Source organism: Idiotropiscis lumnitzeri, chromosome 2 (genome assembly GCF_059441095.1).
Source record: "Idiotropiscis lumnitzeri isolate Australia: NSW breed Sydney's pygmy pipehorse chromosome 2, RoL_Ilum_1.0, whole genome shotgun sequence".
NCBI classification, from domain to species: Eukaryota; Metazoa; Chordata; class Actinopteri; order Syngnathiformes; family Syngnathidae; genus Idiotropiscis; species Idiotropiscis lumnitzeri.
Window position 1 is genome coordinate 15,755,552 of NC_142392.1, and position 14,517 is coordinate 15,770,068.

Below are 14,517 nucleotides of genomic sequence, written 5' to 3' on the forward strand. Positions count from 1 at the left end.
TTCACTGCCAGCCAAATTTAGAAAAAAAAAAAAAAAAAAGATTTTTGACGTCTATAGCCGTCATTGGCAGTGAATGAGTTAATAAGAACATCAAATTCTCCTCTGTGTGTCACATCCAGCCAAAGTGGACAACATTTTTTTCAGATCCTTTGTGGATCTAAATACATGAAACGTAGAGATATTTCAAATGAAATAGTGTTTATGTGCACGTTTCTTTTTGGGGGATTACGCAAGGTCTTTTTGGACAATTGTATATGATCTGTAAATAATCTTTATTTTATTGTACACTAACTCTCATTGTCTGCAAGTGCATTGTTGAGAGTATGTTTGTTTTAGTATATATAAATATAAATATGTATAACATGCATTTTGATTTTTTTTTTTTTTTTGCTGTATGACAGTAGTTTTTTTTTTTCTTCTTTTATTGTATATTTGTAGAAATATTGCTCTGTTCACGTCCATTTCTACATTGTTAGGCTGACACACCTGAATGATTAGAATAGGTTTTCACTAAATATCACGCGGTTAGTAGCTTATCTCTTGATGGCCAACGCAGGGTTCAAGATTAGGTTACCTGTGAGCAAAGCGGGGGGGGGAAAAAAACAAAAAAAAAAAACAACGAAAATGATCATCAGGCTCCGCCAGGACAATCAATGCTCTGATCTCACTGTGCATCAACTGCTGCCATAGAAACACTTGGGGAGGTATTACTTGAACCTTGGAAAGCTTTCCACAGGCCTTTTAAAGTTCATCAGCATCGTGACTGAAGGGCTCGACTGATGGGTGCAATCTCCTGATTATGGGTTGGATTATTTTGACACATATTGCCTGATTTTCTTCTTTCCTCCCGATTGGGTATTTTTATATTGCAGCCATAAGTCTGCTAGGTTAAAATATCTCAGGTATTGTTAAAGTTTCCATCTGGCATTGTCTTTAAATGGAGTTGAGTAGCTGCTCATGGTTGAGCCGTCCTAATGAGTGTTGGTCAAATAATAATAAATAAACAAAGAACAGAACTGCTCCTCCGGCCCATTGTTGACCGCAGTGCATTTTGTACCCTGTGGAATTAAGACTGAACTATCAAATTTGTAATTGTACCCATTCGAAGGGCATGTTTTTGTATTCGTGATGCTGTTTCATTACGAGGAATAAAAAAAAAATTGTGAAAAAAGATATTCTCATGCAAATCATTTCATCCTTCAATCTCATCTTTTAAATCGGCGACGTAAAAATCTTACATAAAACTGTTTACCGCATTTCTGACATAACTATTCAATGTTCGCAGGCTTTCGGAAATCGGTGTTCTTGTCTCGGTTACATCCAGACAGGACTTGTAACACCGACTCGTAAAGTTTCCAAACAGGAGGTGGAAAAAGAAGCAGTTAGATCATCGCTCATTGGATGAGCTCAAATCGAGGAATTGCGCTGTGAAGCACACACAAGCGCACTTTCTTGGGACTCGTCTCATTTGTCTTAAACGCAAAGGTCCAGGAGTCTCTTGTGCAATGTGACTTGAATGAGATGTCGCCGTCGCCAGAGAACATGCTGTAACCTTTTACTCTCCCATTACCCGGGTGCTATATGACACCGGGCTGAGCTGGCAAGGGCAAGCACGCACACTTGATGTAAATTAGCGGAAGGTCGTTTATGAACATGACGAGGCACAACGGAGAGGCCCAGCTGCGAAAAAAATCGTAATTATGGGTATGTTCAAACGACGATAACCGAGGCACAGTTAAACGGCCAAAAGCGATTGAAAATAAATGCGATAGAATGTATGACTATTTGTGTTTCCACCTCAGACTTTTTCATTCAGAGATACATATGTGTAATATTGTAATTTATTGTAACAATATTCTATTCAACACTGCATTTTTTGATTAGCCATTACATGAGCGACGTTGCTTCAAATATGGAATCGCAGCAAAACTACACTGTTATTAACTCACTCACTGCCATTGACGGATAAATACGTCAAAGATCCATTTTTTTTCACTCGGCTGATAGTGAATGAGTTAACAACTTGTATTTTTGGGCCTGACATTTAATAGCAACTATGTTCAACCTTTTTTTTTTTTTTAAGCGTGTTAATGACAACCACAGCTGCATACAAAGTGCAGTTCACGAAGTAAAAATCAGACACAGAAACAAAGAACATGAAGACAATGAATTAATAAACACAATAAAGCACTAACACAATGCCGAGAATAAAATCGTGCATCATTTTCTCCACGTTGAAAAGCAGCACACAGACACGAGGCCATCAAGCAATAATTTGTCAAAGCTATATGCTGTTCATGATTTCAGAACCGACTTCTGAAACTTCATCTTCCACATGCGTCGCCCAAGGGGCAAACTTAGCACGCAAAACTCTCTCGAAAAATCTCCTCCGATTTTGCCAACGCTCAGCGCATGTGTCTCAAGTGTGGCTGCACCTGTTGCCAAAGTGGCACTTCCAAATAACGGGACCTCACATATTAAATTGACGTGACCTATATTCCCAAACTCTTGGCTGCTTTCACGTGTCACAGCTGCCCAGTGAGGGAAATGCCTTGGCAGGTCATCTTGACTGACTTGGACGGCCGATCACTAAAAGATTTGACACCAACGGTCATCGTATAGCAACAGAAAGGGAAAAATTCGCCACTGGGCGCTTCACTTTTCGCGCCGTCAGTTTTTCGTGGGTCGCAATGGGGTAAGAGAGGCATAAGTACCCCCCCCCCCCCCAAAAAAAAAATAAAATAAAAAAATTCAAAATAATAAGAGCAATTTAAAAAAAAAAGACAACTTTCCCTTTTTTTCAATTTTTGCAGACGGTTGGGGGGGGTGTTCCATTTCCGTATACTGTTGATCCTTCCTGACTTTAAAGAACTTGGGGGTCAATTGATTTGTCATTCTTGTCTAGCTGATGACAATATGAATAAGCGTGGAAGCATGCTGCCACCAACATGTCTCCGAAGGAAGACACACGATAAACACTCGTGCATATTCAACAGCTTCCATATTGTGTCACTGTCGAGGAGCCAGCAGCAAATACGGGTCACATGCCAGAGTTTGGTCATAAATCTGGTTACACAACATCTAGTCGGCGTCAACCCCGAGATATTAATATGCAGCTTTGTACGCGCCAGCCGAGCGAGCGCCATTCATGTTCCAGTTCCGCATGGTCAGCGCATCACTCGGGATGCCCGACTTCCTCTCCGATTCCGCATCGTCAACCTGAACGTGCCAAAATGTAGTTTTAACCAGGGAGGTTTGCTCATTTCAGGTCAGACACTAAACAGGTCAGCTTGTCCTCATTGGAGTCACAAGCGACCACTAGTCCTACCCTGGACTCAATTCCGTGACTTCAATATGTTGAAATCAAGCGGTGTAAATCATTTGGCGTCACCTTTCCGACCAAAGTTAGTCAAACATGATTAGCCATTAATTTATTGATTTGTATTTTTTTCAATATTGGCATAATTGAGGTGACAAGTCACTAAATAAACACTCGTTAGGTTGGAATTTGTAATATCAACACACTCGGGCCATGTTGACATGGAAAGCAAACAGATGCTCCATTCGGGAAACAAGAATGAAAACATTTTGGAAGGAGGCTCTCCGGGCAAATATTGGACATTCGCTTTTGGCTCACACTCAAAATGGTGCTCCGATTAGGACTTGTCATGTCTGGGTGACACCTAAAATAAATAACAAATAAAGGTGTTATTACATTTTAGTGCAGCTTTATTCTCAAAACAAGAACAATTTACAAGTAGTAGTAACATTTCTATAAGAGGATCTAAATCAGGGGTGGGCAAACTTTTTGATTGGCGGGCAACAATGAGTTCTACGGAAGAGGATTAGGGCCATGAATGAGAAAAAAAAAAAGATTGGAAGGATTCTGACTTTAATCACAGAATTCTGACTTTAAAGTGAGAATTCTGACTTTAATCTCAGAATTCTGACTTTAATCTCAGAATTCTGACTTTAATCTCAGAATTCTGATTTTAATCTCAGAATTCTGACTTTAATCTCAGAATTCTGAGATTAAAGTGAGAATTCTGACTTTAATCTCAGAATTCTGACTTTAATCTCAGAATTCTGACTTTAATCTCAGAATTCTGACTTTAAAGTGAGAATTCTGACTTTAATCTCAGAATTCTGACTTTAATCTCAGAATTCTGACTTTAATCTCAGAATTCTGACTTTAATCTCAGAATTCTGAGATTAAAGTGAGAATTCTGACTTTAATCTCAGAATTCTGACTTTAATCTCAGAATTCTGACTTTAAAGTGAGAATTCTGACTTTAATCTCAGAATTCTGACTTTAATCTCAGAATTCTGACTTTAATCTCAGAATTCTGAGATTAAAGTGAGAATTCTGACTTTAATCTCAGAATTCTGACTTTAATCTCAGAATTCTGACTTTAATCTCAGAATTCTGACTTTAAAGTGAGAATTCTGACTTTAATCTCAGAATTCTGACTTTAATCTCAGAATTCTGACTTTAATCTCAGAATTCTGACTTTAATCTCAGAATTCTGAGATTAAAGTGAGAATTCTGACTTTAATCTCAGAATTCTGACTTTAATCTCAGAATTCTGACTTTAATCTCAGAATTCTGACTTTAAAGTGAGAATTCTGACTTTAATCTCAGAATTCTGACTTTAATCTCAGAATTCTGACTTTAATCTCAGAATTCTGATTTTAAAGTGAGAATTCTGACTTTAAGTCAGAATTCTCACTTTAAAGTCAGAATTCTGAGAAAAACCCAATATTTAGATAATAAAATTTAAAAATGTAATTTTTATCAAATTGGGCGGGGGCCGGATTAAAACATTTAACGGACCGCTTGTGGCCCCCGGGCCTTAGTTTGCCCACGCCTGATCTATAGTATCAATCTCTCAGTATGTTTATCAAAGATCATAAACATTTAATGTGATTTCTCAGAAGGCGATTCGGTTTCCAATGTGACTAACGTCCTCTCAGGTACGTGGCAGCTGCTCCGGCTCGGCGGGTGTCAGAGATCACAGCCTCGGGGGGGGACTGGATGCGGCTCACCGTGCCGTGAGGAGCGGCCAAGCCACACACCAAAGGGGAACATGTCGACACTGTGAGAGATGCGGCGTTTTACTGTGAGTGGGTAACCTTGCCGACCTGAAGGTACACACACAGAGAGAGGACGGTCTTGACCTGGTGAGGAGCAGTAAAAATAGAAAAAACACGTGTCGTTTGTCATTTCTCGAAACACAGCCAGCCTTGTTATATAATAAACAGTGATGTGCTCGGGTATTAAAATTTGTTGTGGAACAAAAGTGTGCCGTGATGTGCAGACGCTATCGTACAGACTGTCGGCAGGTGTATTTAAGGACGAAAGGTCAGGAAGAAAAAAAATGAGATAAACATAAACAGAACAAATTGAAAGCTTTCAGTTCAAGTTTATAGCGATGAAATGATTCTGTACCAGGTGTGGGCAAACTACGGCCCGGGGGCCACATGCGGTCCGTTAAACGTTTTAATCTGGCCTGCCCAATTTGAAAAAAATTAAATGAATAAACCTTGTGGATGTTTTATTTTCTAAATATTGTGGCGTGTCAAACACAGATATTTTGTTGTAATGCTTTTGTTCACTTTCATTTAAAATTAAATGTATTATTATTATTTTTTTTTCTCCGATGAGGTGAGGTTACCAAAACACTCCTGGTCCGGCCCGTCTGTCAAATTTTAGAACCCATTGTGGCCCGCCAATCAAAAAGTTTGCCCACCCCTGATCTGTACGGTATTTTCCTTTCTATAATTTTTTTATACAACAAATTTTATTTCACTTTCGATTTATCAAAGACAGCTTCCTGACCAATATAAGCTAACGTTTTGCAGCTTTTCTTGCCCTGTGATTTCCTGTTTAGAAGAGAATCTAAAGCGGGCAAAAATGCTCATCGCTCGTGCAACACATTGTTCGGAGCTAATAGAACTATTGACGGACGTGATGATTTGAGGAGGGAAGGTCACAGGATGATCATTCCTCGGGAGAAAATGAGCAACCATTTCCTAATACTGGAAAATGTAAGACACAGCGCACAGCCTATAACACTTTTACTTATCGAATATGGTCCAGAACTTTTTACAACCTGGCACACATCCATCAGAAGGAACAACAACAAATCCGAGTAGGTGAGAGGTAGCTACAAGTCAATCAATGATTGACAGAACGACAGACCACATTCCAAAACAATCTATTTGGAAATTCCTAAATGTAGAGCAGGGATTTAGAGTGTCATTTAAAAAGGCTTACCTGGGTTATTTTTAATAAAACAAACAATCACAGTCAGGAAGAAATATGTACATTATTGTACAAAGTGGGGTAGATAAAATAAGGTTGGGATTGAATTCATAATAAAATCCTCGTATAAATACGTTCCAGTCTGGCTTCAAAATAAACAAGTAATAATACAGTACTTTGAATTTTTGTTTGCTCAGCTGTTGGCCCGGTTGGGTTTTGGATTGTTAAAGCCTCAAGGTAATTTGATCAATTGGGCTCAGCCATTTGCTTCCCTTGCAAGTTCGGCATCACAGTGGGCAAAAAAAATAAATTATATCTTCTTCCGTACATTCGGACTTGCAGTTGTGTATACGCAAGAATGCATGCACGCCAGAGTATTCGCCGTCACGTTTCTCCCGGAGGCCTGTCTGGGTGAACATTAGGATAGTCATGCTGGTCAGAGGGTTGTTTTGTACACCGCAACGAAAATCATCCAAATGTCAAGTCGTAAACAAGTGTGATAAAGAAGGATTTTACAGACAAATACACGGGTTCCTTTCAGAAGCATTGAAGAGTGGTTTTACATCCGCAAATATAGGAAAATTCCACTAAAATGTGATTTACTATTATCGAAAACGTGAAAGAAACATCACTTTTTTTTTTAACTCTTCGAGGGTCTGAAGCAGCAGACCGACATTAGGGAGTGTTACGGCCGTTGTCTAGGGCCCACCTACAAGGCCACGCCCCTTGTTTCTTGCGTTAACTCTGGCCGTGTCCAAATTAACAGGCTGCGACCTCCGAAGGCCAGTTCGCAGGCTGGGTCCTCGAAGCCTAAGAAGGCTCCTCCTCATGTAGCCTTATATGGACCGCATAACCCGTGGTGGATTTGGACACCACGCGCGGTCGTGTCGCGCCGAAAGTGACGTCATGCGGCCGAAAAAGCAGCCTTCGGAGGTCGCAGCCTGTTAATTTGGACACGGCCTCTTGCACCTTTCGTACTAAAGTAAATGGACTGGTTTCCTGCTCGTTCGTCATTGGTGGACTGGTTTCCTGCTCGTTCGTCATTGGTGGACTGCTTTCCCGCTCGTTCGTCATTGGTGGACTGCTTTCCCGCTCGTTCTTCGTTGGTGGACTGCTTTCCCGCTCGTTACTAACGTCAACGCGCACCACCTGTGCAGCTGGGAACAATGGAAGGACCTTGGTCCCGCTCCTCAAGACGGCTGGGATTTAAGAGTTCAGTTCGCTCTACTTGTGGCTCTCGTTTTGGATGGACTTTTGTACATTTTGGAGACACTTGCTATTGTTTATTTATATACATTTGTGAGCGTGGTTAATACCGTTTTGTTAAACTCATTTGTTTGAAACCTACCTCTTTTCTTTCACTGAAAATAAATTGTAAACTCTATGTCCCAACCATTTTACAACTTGGTATATGTTACTTCCCTCCTTCCTTCGCAGAGCCCGTCGTAACAGGGGGCCGGGAAAGAGATTAGCATTTTAGCCAAATTTCTTTCGGCTTAACTCCAGTTAATCGCTATCAGGAAGCCAGCTCATTATAGTCAGGGTATTGGTTGCCATGGTAACCTGCTATTTTACACCAGGTTAAATTGAAAGTCAATCAAAAGAAATCTGATATGTCACAATGCTTTTATTTATTTTGTGCATTAGTACCGTAGTTTTATTTCATTAATTTATTTATTTTTTGCTCCCTGTGCTGCCATGAGAATTTTATGAGAATGTTTCAAGTAAGGTGAAGGTGAGTTAAGAAACCAAAGACACCAAGCAGAACATGCTGAGTGCTGCAAGAATAGCAGCAAGGTCGCTGGTAGTCACTGTGACGCAGCACAGATAAACATTGAAAGAAACGTTTGCAAACAAACAGCCACTCGTGACAAGCATTTGTTCGGAAAGAAAATCTCAATAAAGCCAACTTAAAGTCAATTTTCAGGCTGGCATTACAATTTAAATCAATTCCGGTACTTTTGTTTCACGAGAGATAAAAGTGGTTGAAATATGTATCGTGATATTGGGTTTGTTAAATTAGAAAAAAAAAAAAAAAAAACACGTGTACAATATAGACCACATTGTAATCAACAGGTTGTGTTAGATGACCCGGAATTGGAGGAAATAAAAAAACTGTTGCACAAAAAGGGGTATTATAGTTTTGTTATTTTAATGAGTTATTTTTCATTTCATTTTTATTTTTATTTGTTTTTTTATTTAGTTTTAATTAGTTTTCAGACCGGCTTTTTTGTTAGTTTTGTTTTTTTTTTATAGTTTTAGTTATAGTATTAGTTTTGTTTTTAAAGAAATTGGTGTTTTACTTGCGTGAAAAACACCATGGTAAGTATTCTATAGTAAAAGTTCAGCAAAAACATTATTTTAAAACATTTTGATAATACAGGGAAAAGTTTACCAGTCCACAGACTTTAAATTCCAATAAGTGCAGCGTATGATCCGGCTTCGAAGATTAGATGCATGCATGCGTCCAGAATAAATAAAGCTAGGACGCCTTGTTTGCCAAGTTGATTATTTTTTTTATTAAACCCAGGTGGGCAGAAAAAAAAGGCAAGCACTTTTTACCTTGCGGCATTTTTGCGAAAATTATAGTTAATTTTATAAATGTAAAATTTTAGTTTTCTTTTTTTTTTTTTTTTTTTTTAAAAAAAAAAGCATTTGCGTTTTTATTTCATTTCATTAACGAAAATGTCTTTTTTTTTTTTTAATTTTCATTACTTTTCGTTAATTACAATAAGCTTGCTCTCAATAGCTGTGGATTTTTTATTCTATTGCAGCATGTTTCGATTTGAGTTGCACAAAACAGCACATGAAAATGCGTGCGCTTCCTCGAAGGTGAGATGTACATCTCAGTGGACTCGCGCCAAGCTGAAATGAGGTCAAAATAAAGAAAAGGGAAGTTTTATTTTTAGGAACTAACCCAAACTCTTAAGTATATTGAACACAGATGATGTCTTGCATGTGTCATCCTAACTGTAAAGACAAATGATCATTTAGTCTCCATATTTATGTAATTAATATAATAGTTTATATATAAGGGGTTATATAAAAAAAAATATTCCTTCTTGCTGCTTTTTTATAATCATAAACTTCAAATTTTGTTCATTGCAGCTACCCTGAATGAGAAACTGATGAATCACAGTCATGTAATATTTAATTTGAACGTCTGAACAGTTCAGAAAATATTTTTATGAAATGACTTATATTTAATATTGAGGCATTGGTTGTATGACCAACTTGTGTCATTTCTCCAAACGTTGGGACTCTTCATAGTTTTGGTGTCAGTATGGGATGAAAATTGCATAACATGTTGTCCGTGTCCATCTTAACTCCAGCGGAATTGTCGCGCATCCAATCCTTGGATTGAAAGTATATCGTTAGTGGGGCGAAAATTGCGTAACACAGCGGAGGTGTCCAGCAGATTCGCAACGTCTCCGAAGTGCAGGCTCGCGTGCACACAAGAAGTCAATCAGTCAAAATGTGCTGTCTCGCTTGCGCGTCGAATGCCTGAACACTGGCATAGAAAACAAACTGCCGGAGAGTAATTTTCCAGAATTGGAGCAGAATCAGGAATCATAAGCGTAGCCATGTCTGGACGCGAGTGAGCTTTTTGACTGTATAACTCATCGTAGAAGTGACATTAGCGAATCAATTTCCAAGACGTGCGCATGAATCACGGCCTGACCGAAACGAGGGTCGCTGAGGTTGATGAGCAATGAATGAGGAAAATAAAATAATAATTTGGATCTTCATCCCGCGGTTACAGTTCACTACTCACTGGAAAAACCCACAATTTCTCAATTGTTTTTTTTTTTCTTCTTTTAAATACAGAAGATGCATAGTCGCTGCGGTAGTTTTTGTAGCTGAAGTTTTTTTTTTTCCCACCAGGTCTCGCTCATTGTTTTTCACAATCAAAATATGAAGGGAGGAATGTTTGGAATTACACACAGAGGAAATAACCATAAAGATAACATCGCCAAGCATGACACTAATATGACATTTGTCATTTTAAGTAATAAACACTTGTGTCGTCGTCGTCGTCGTCGTCGTCGTCGCCGTCGTCGTCGTCGTCGTCGTCGTCGTCGTCGTCGTCGTCGTCGTCGTCGTCGTCGTCGTCGTCGTCGTCGTCGTCGTCGTCCCCCCCCCCCCCCTCCCCCTCCCCCTCTGTTCCTCTCGAGACCTCCACGTTTAAATCTCCGCGGTTAAACTACAAAGTGATCGCGGTCATAAAGTGTCAGCGCTCACACCTGTTTGATCTTAGGCCATCTGGCAGGCGCAACAGGTGCATCGAATCAAAGACTAATAGACGGAAGAACAGTTTCTTCCCGAGAGCCGTCACCATTCTAAACTCTCACACACGCACACACGACCACCCTTTCCTTGCAGAACAGCGACGTAATGTGTTTTTATTTATCCAATTTCGTATTATTTTCCCTCTCGTTATTTATTCTCATTACTCGTTATTTATTTATTCTTTCATTCGCCTTAATGGTGGTGATGCCTGGCTTTCCACGGTAGCCCCGCCTCTTCCCGCCAGCAGGCCCCCTTGTCTGTTTGAGTCCTCCATCTGTGGTCAAAGAGGAAGCAGCGTGTTGTTGCACTTCCTGTATCGCAATATTACTACACGCTGAGACAAGCGGAGACAAGACAAAAGCGTCGGGAACACTGGAACGTTATCACAGTCCGACTTTGTCTGCTATTTGGAAGCGTATCTGCGCTAAGGGCAAATATGTGCCTGCATCGGGTCGTCACTCCAAAACTGGCGATTGTCACTACTTGTGTTCAAGTGAAAAAATGCTTTTGTGATTAATACCCTGCATGTATATGATAGAGAGACAGAATGATTACAGGGAAGGGATGAGAAGCTCCCACATTAGAGACGCCGAGGCCTGGAGGCAAAATGAAGGCTTTACAAGTCATGAGTCTGGCTGTCTTTTAGTGTAAGTAATGTGTGTGTTTAAATGTGTGTGTGTGTGTGTGTGTGTATGCGTGAATCCTCCGGGTGACGACAACACTATAATCCCAATGCCACAGCCGTGCCCTAACATTACCTTGCACTGTAAACCGAATGAACCCCCCACGCGACGCCTGCGCCCGAAACGTTCTCACCACGAGTTCATGCAGAGCAACTGGAGCCATCAAACGGAACTGACCTGACTTTTCACGTCTAAGCACGGACAATTAAGACAAATATTCACAAAAAATATATAGTCTATGGCAAGTTTCAAGATTTACTCTTTTTTTTTTCATGCAACCACCTATAAAAAAATATATATATATATATATATTTATATATATATATATATATATTTATTATTATTTTTTTTAATTATTATTTATTTATTTATTTATTTTTTCAAATTTATTTTAATCGGGTAGAAGGCTTTTTTTTTTTTTTAAATACTATTTTTTTTTTTGCCCTTTAGCAGACGCCTGAAGGTTTTGTGCCAACACTACAAATTGGAACTTTTCAGAATTCCAGTTGTTCATTTTTGTTGCATGAAATATAATGCTCATCGACTGACACTGCCAGAGAAGTATTCATTTCACTTTCGTTTCGTTACTTAATTGACATAATACATTACAACACAAACGCCTCTTAGTAAAATCCTGGATCCAATCCAAAATGTAATGGCACCTTTTTTTTTTTTAATGTAATTCTTGTCCCTGAAATATAAACACATAACCTCCTCGGTGACGGCAAAAGTAATCATTGAATTTAACGGCACTTGATAAAGCCATTCTCGATATAGGATACAACTTGTGGTCCGAATGTTGTTATCGCTGAAAACAATAAATCTTTTTAATTGACCTGATCAGAAAGGTCTAATAAAAAAAAAAAAAAAATTGCGCAAATTACGCAATAAAATGCTCATTGTTACGATGTGACCTCTGACACAATTCTTCCGCCTTTTTGTCTGAGCTTCACTGTATAAAGCTTCCACGGCAGAAGGGGGGCGGGGAGTCAGCCGGTTCACAGGGTGGCTCCAGGGCCATCCCGGGTGAAAAGTTTTCGGAGAACGAGACGGGCGGCCTCCCTCACCCCCGCTGGGGCCCCCTAAGGCTCACGCAAACCCCCCCCCCCCCCCCTCCCTCCCATTTGTGCTTCTGTCATAAAGAATGCGCCCGCTAAACCACTTTCCCACCACTAAGAGGATTACTAAGGTAATGCCCACATATCAAGAGATGCTCTGGCACATTTGGACACAGGGCAAGCTTAATTTAATAACTCATGTAGAAAGCTGGGCCAGATTTTGGGCGGGTCCGCTGGGCGCCGCGATGAGACATCACAGTTGAAACACGGAAGCATCTCTTTGCCTGCACTGGGAGACCTTTCCCTTTTTAACTGGTTCCCCAGACGTGTAATTTAGGTTTTTAAATGGAAAACGCTGCTGCACAGGAAGCGATGTTTTATTTCCAGGTTAGAGTAAATACGTTGAGACGTTTTGGAGCGTATCGTCAAACTCCCGTCCCGTGAAATATTCACGCCAAGCGTGGACGTCGACATGTCAGTTTACCCGCAGCTAATCCCGCGATGCTTGTTTAACTCCTTTCACACCTACGTTACGCGGGCCGTGTTTAGTTAACCGATGTTTACGTAGCGAGCGTGGAGATTCACATCCGATCAGGATCATCCGAGCGTCTGTGCGTACGTGCGTGAGGGGGACGTGGCAAGGTTTACCAAAAGATAACCCACTTTCTCAATGGCGACTTGTTTGCTTTACAGTCTGATGCCCACCAGCCTCCTTTGTGTCCGTCGTGGAAAAAAAAAAAAAAAATGGCGGGCGCGTTCCCGCGGCCCTGGTGCGGAGCCTAAAAAACGGACGCACACGGACACCGTACGGTAAAAGCGACATTTGTTATCAATTCGTACAATCATTCATATCATTGCGTTCCACACCTTGAGGCCGCACGAACCCGACAACCTCGATTTTTCCTAATAAAGCCCCGGAGATCACGAGACCTCCGCTGCCTATATTGTAACGAAAACACCTCAGGGGAGGCGAAGTGTTCCAAGAACGCTCACAGCTGGGGCAGGGTGACTAAGGTTGAAGAGCAAGAAAAATCCCTGGCCTTGCGCTCGAAGGACAATGTATTACAGTCTGGGCTGGCGATTGGTGTGGCGCTGGTGTAAAAGTGATATGCGCTGATGCAGCAGGGGGGTCGTAGCGGGGGAGAGAGATGATATCCTAGGACGTATTTATCCGGTCAGCGCAGTTATGCAACATAATTGCAGCGGAGGCAGTGATTGGCTGTGAGCGATACGGAATCAAAAGGAAGACACACTCGAGGGAGTCGGTTTAAGTCACGGGTGGCAAACTCCGCTCCTCCAGGACGGCCATCTTGCATTTTTTTTTTTTTAGAAGTTTCCCTCCTCCAAACACACCTGATGAAATCGTTATCAGGCTCCGGCAGAGCTTGCTGATGATCATTTGAATCAGGTGTTGGAGGGCCAGATTTTGAAACCTGTGGTTGAAGTTGAAGGGAAAGTTGAGGTGAGGCATCTATTCCAATGCAATTGTTCAAAAAAAAAAAAAAAAAAGATATTATTATCATAGAGCAGTTGAAATGAGAAATAGCAGCCAGACATTTTGTTTGTATATTGAGTCCAAATCCACTGCGAAATGTTAGCACCATTCAAATTTAGCATTAACTTCGACACCGACAAAAAAATAAAATAAAATAAATTAATTAAATAAATGAATAAATAAATAAATAAATAAGTAAATAAATAAATAAATAAATAAATAAATAAATAAATAAATAAATAAATAAATAAATAAATAAAATATTAATACATCCCAAATGCATCTTGCGGAAGCAAAAATGCTTGAAGCTAACTGCCAACTCAAAGTCGCGGCCACACCCATAAAAGTCGGTTGAGCCGCATTGTTGTGCGCCAGCGGACCAAAGGCACTACTTTTACCCGTTTCTGCGCAGCCCATTTCACTGAAAGCCTCGTTTCTTCAGAAACCAGGGAGAGAGAGCGTCGGCGTTATTAGCGCTAGCGTGCAGACGCAGCACTTGTGCTGACTCGTATCGCTCGCAAAAAAGAACAGCAGAGTTGTTGAAAAAGGTGGGGGGGGGGGGCTTTTGACTTTCACTCATTTTAGTGATTTTTTTTTTTTACCCCAATATAGGCAGGTTGAGATTCGAATAGAGAGGATTGATATGTAGGTGAGAGGGTACCAAGTGACCGTGCTCCACTTCTTATTTTTTTTTTGATCCGATTTAGGTCTACTGGGTCGGGGTAG